The sequence below is a fragment of the Garra rufa genome, chromosome 23, assembly GCF_049309525.1.
Source record: "Garra rufa chromosome 23, GarRuf1.0, whole genome shotgun sequence".
In the NCBI taxonomy this organism is placed as follows: Eukaryota; Metazoa; Chordata; class Actinopteri; order Cypriniformes; family Cyprinidae; genus Garra; species Garra rufa.
In genome coordinates, this window is record NC_133383.1 from 11,540,511 (window position 1) to 11,545,618 (window position 5,108).

Sequence of the window (5,108 nt, forward strand, 5' to 3'; positions counted from 1 at the left end):
ATCTCTTTTTCTTCTCCAACTTCAAAATCATCCTACATGACTGCAGAAGTTCTGAACATGTGTTTACAAAGTGAAGATTTAACTCCCTTTCCAAAAAATGGTAAAACAGCGATGTAGGATGATTGCGTAATTAAGGGTGCCAATACTTTTGGTGGGCTGTTGTATGATGAATGACCACATATGGACTTTGGATGAGATACTTGCATACCTTTCCACACACTGAGCATGACCTACTGACCTTTGCTTGAATACAGGGAGGTATATTTTTAGATGTGCCTGTGCTTTTAGAGGAAATATTTTAAGGCATGTCTCAGCGCCAGCTGTCTATGGTAGACATGAATTCATGACTGCGTCTGCGTCAGTCATGGATGTATCTGCTTTCATTAGCGGGTGGGGTGAGTGTGCGTCTGGCAGGACACCGGGGGTTGTTTACCTCTTTCAGAAGCCGAAAGATCACAGGGTACGTTAAAGAAACTGGTTCTAGCTGGATGCGGACAGCAAAGGTAGGGCATCAAGTTCACTGATCAAACAATGAGGAAAAGGGAGGGATTCCAATCTAGACACAAACACACAAACAAATCTTGAAAATACAGAAGGTAAGATAACCATGTAAATAAGGTTTACAAAGGTACACATCACAAGTTGGTTTTGGCCACTCATTCATACAGGTCACTCAATCATTAAATAGACCTTAGTGGGTTTATGACGGTTGCAAACAGCAGCAGGTTGTTTATCTGAATGGTGCAATAGCTGTTGTGGCAGAAACATCATAATAACGCAGCGCTTTCATAAGCAGAACGTCATGTACTCGCACAAACAGGTCTGTGAAGGATATTTTGCATTCATTCTCAACTGATTTTCCTCTGTCTACTGCAGCTGTAAGACTACAGACCTAGAGAGCAAATCTTTCTCACATTTATTGAAACATGATAATGCCACTGTTACGTAACTGCCATTTGGCGTTTCTTCAAAGTCAAAGATAGCAGCCAAACGATAATAAATGATCAGATTAATGGACTATTTTAAATTTAGTTTTAAATATATACACAATTTGCACTGTAAAAAAAAAAAAGTTGTTTTAAGCCAGCTGTAAATTCCAGAAAAACTGTCCGAGTGAAGCTGATCTTGGCAGGTTCATGAGCACTGAACGTCTGATGACACCCTGGAGCTTACATCTCCGAAAACGTTAAAGCCAATCTAGCTAATCAAATGGTTATCTTTATTAACAAACCACATATTTAAAGTCTAAACAAGTACATTATTACCTTAAAACCACATTCTGTGACACAAAAACTGTATTATTTATAAAATTACAGTGGATTTGATACAAACGGTTAAACAATTGGAGTTCTGAAATCACTAGAGTATCACGCTCTTTGAAAAACATTTTTAATACTAACTTCCATAGGGTAGTTGACATATAGACAGTAAAAATGCTTATTTTGTAAAAGACTTTTTTGAAGAAGAAATGCATATACGGTGTTTATGTAGTGTGGAGTCTGATCTTTGAGAAAATATAAAGGGTCAATTGTTTCATTGTTTTTTTTAAACATTTGGACTGAACTATACTGTAAATTTCTCCTATGGCGTGACATAGCAAAAAAAAAAAAAAAAAACTATATAAATGGCATGAAAGAGATTTGTCTAATTGTTAGACACTTCTTTTATTTATTATGAAACGATTTATTTATTTATTATGAAATGTTGGACAATTTCAAGACAAACTCTAACAATAGCACAAACGTAGCTGTCATTCATTCAGAACTGCTGAAAATTTTACTATTTTAAGATGAGTGATTCATATCTCCCCTATTGCAATACTCAAGTGTTTTTTTTTTTAAGATATTCTGAGATAAAAACAAATTTGTGTTTCACACCATAGGGCATCACGTCACACTAAAGGACAAAAATAGTGGTTATTAAAGTATTTCTGTTTAATTTTGAACATGTCTAAGGAGAAAGAAAGTCTAATTTTGAAACAAACAATATCAACATGTTTTTTTAAACAAAACGAAATAATTTTCAGCAACAAATTTCAGTCTCTTAGTCAATCAGTATGTTACTGAAACTCTTCCACTGCATGTGCGGCACAGCTAAATATGATCGATACTTATAACACAGCAAAATATTATTGATATATGATTGAAACTATATTCACATCATTCTCTTAGGATCTCTGTTCATTTTCTGTCTATACTTCCTTGTCCTCTCTTATCCACTAATTTCTCTACCTCAATTTGTTTAAAAACAAAGTTTCACATTTTATACTTATTTTCATGACACTTTATAACAATACAAGTTTTCTGCAAAAACATCAGGAAGTAGTTTAATTAATGTAATTACTGCATTTAAGAACACTGAAAATGATCAAAAATGAATAAAAAATCTTATTTAATTATTTAAAAAGCTTCTAAAAGAGACCTTGTCCTCTGGTGTGACATCTTTGTCCTGTGGTGTGACAATACAGGCGTCACACCGGTCGAAATTATCTGTCACACCAAAGGATGTTTCAGCCTTTTGTGTCAATTAATGACCTTGCTATTCTAAGCTAACCTGTCATTAGTGGTTAGCAAGACACATGTGCATAATTTTCCAAAATGATTGTCATTTACCAAAATAGACACTTGTAGAATTATGCCAGATGTATTTATTAACATTTTTCAGCTTTTCTATTTAATATATCTAAGTTGCAATTTATTGAACCATGCTTGAGACAGTCACACCAAAGGACAATTTTAAGATTTTGCTACAAAAAAAAAAAAAAAAACAGCACTGAACGCCAATTTACAAAAAGATGTTATCTTTATCAACAAACCTCTTTGTATGTAATATAATTCTGCTCTTCTGTAAAGCACTTTGGTCAGCTATGAATTAGCTATACAAATGAAATGAACAAAAACTGTATTGTTTATCAAATTACAGTGGATTTGGGCATATATATGTGTGTATATACAGTCAAGCCCGAAATTATTCATACCCCTGGCAAATTCTGACTTAAAGTTACTTTTATTTGACCGGAAATGACATAGGCTTCTTCCAAAAGATAATAAGATGATGTACAAGATGCATCATTGTGGAAAAAAATATTTCTCAGCTTTTATTTACCTTTGAACAAAAAGTGGCATGTCCAAAATTATTCATACCCTTTGCAAACTGTCAGAGTCTATGGGAAAATCCAAAGTTCTGTACCATTCCAAATAGTCCAAGCTGTTCTAAAGCATCCTAATTACCCTGATTCATTGAGAACAGCTGTTTTAATCAACTCAACAGGTGAGAAACAGAAGCTCTCTGCTGTTGGTTTGTGGACAGTCATGGCTAAGACTAAGGAGCTCACTGAGGACCTGCGGCTGTGCATTGTGGCTGCTCACAAGTCAGGAAAGGGCTATAAGACCATATCTAAATGTTTTGAAGTTCCAGTGGCTACAGTGCAAAGTATTATTAAAAAATACAAGACATTCCGCACTGTGAAAAATCTCAGAGGATGTGGTCGGAAGCCAAAAGTGACACCTGTGCTGGCCAGGAAGATAGTGAGAGAGGTAAAAAAAAATCCAAGGATCACCACCAAGGCCATCCTGATGAATCTGGGCTCTGCTGGTGGCAACATCTCAAGGCAGACAGTTCAACGAACACTGCACACCGCTGGGTTCCATGGATGCAGACCAAGGAGGACGACACTTCTCCAGATAAGGCACACAAAAGCCTGCTTGGCCTTTGAAAATGCTCATCTGGACAAAGAAGAAGACTTCTGGTCTTCTGTTTTATGGTCAGATGAAACAAAAATTTAATTGTTTGGCCACAATGATGTAGCCTTTATTTGGCATAAAAAAAGGAAAAGCCTTCAACCCTAAGAACACCATCCTCACCGTTCAAACATGGTGGTGGGAACCTAATGTTTTGGGGTTTTTTCAGCCGGTGGACCAGGGAACCTAATCACAGTAAACGGCACCATGAAAAAGAGCAATACATCAAAATTCTCAACAACAACATCAGGCAGTCTGCAGAGAAACTTGGCCTTGGGCACCAGTGGACATTTCAGCACGACAACGACCCAAAACACACAGCAAAAGTGGTGAAGAAATGGTTAGCAGACAAAAACATTAACGTTTTGCAGTGGCCCAGCCAGAGTTCTGACTTAAATCCAATTGAGAATCTGTGGAGGGAGCTAAAGATCAGGGTGATGGCAAGGAGACCCTCCAACCTGAAAGAGTTGGAGCTCATCGCTAAAGATGAATGGGCAAAAATACCAGTGGAGACATGCAAAAAGCTGGTCTGCAATTACAGGAAGCGTTTGATTGCTGTAATAGCTAATAAAGGCTTTTCTATTGATTATTGAGAAGGGTATGAATAATTTTGGACATGCCACTTTTTGTTCAAATGTAAATAAAAGATGAGTAATAATTTTTTCCACAATGATGCCTCTTGTTTATCGTCTTATTATCTTCTCGGAGACGTCTGTGTCATTTCTAATCAAAAAAAAAAACTTGCTGGTTGAATAAAAGTAACTTTAAGTCAAAATTTGCCAGGGGTATGAATAATTTTGGCTGTATATATATATATATATATATATATATATATATATATATTTACACACACACATTCATGTCCCTGTTACACTTAATATTTACACATTACATAAAATAAGAAACCAAATATAATTCTATTTTGTATTTTATTTTATTTCATTTTTTATTAATATTTTAATACTAATTATACATTTATAGTGTTTTTATGCATTTTTACATTTATTATTAACTAAATGCAGTGACAATTTGAACAATATTTGGGAAACACTTTACAATAAGGTTTCATTAGTTAACATGAACTAAGAATGAACAATACTTCTACAGCATTTATTAAAATTAGTTAATATTCATTTCAACATTTACTAAAGCATTATTAAAATCAAACGTGTTTGTTAACATTAGTTAATGCATTGTGAACTAACAAACAACTGTATTTTTATTAACTTTAACATTAACAAAGATGAACGAATACTGTAATAAACATTTATTGTTCACGTTAATTAACACATTAACCAATGTTAACAAAAAAACACCTAAAAGTGTTACCAATATTTTTTTTATTTGTGAACTGATGTTCAGCTGTTC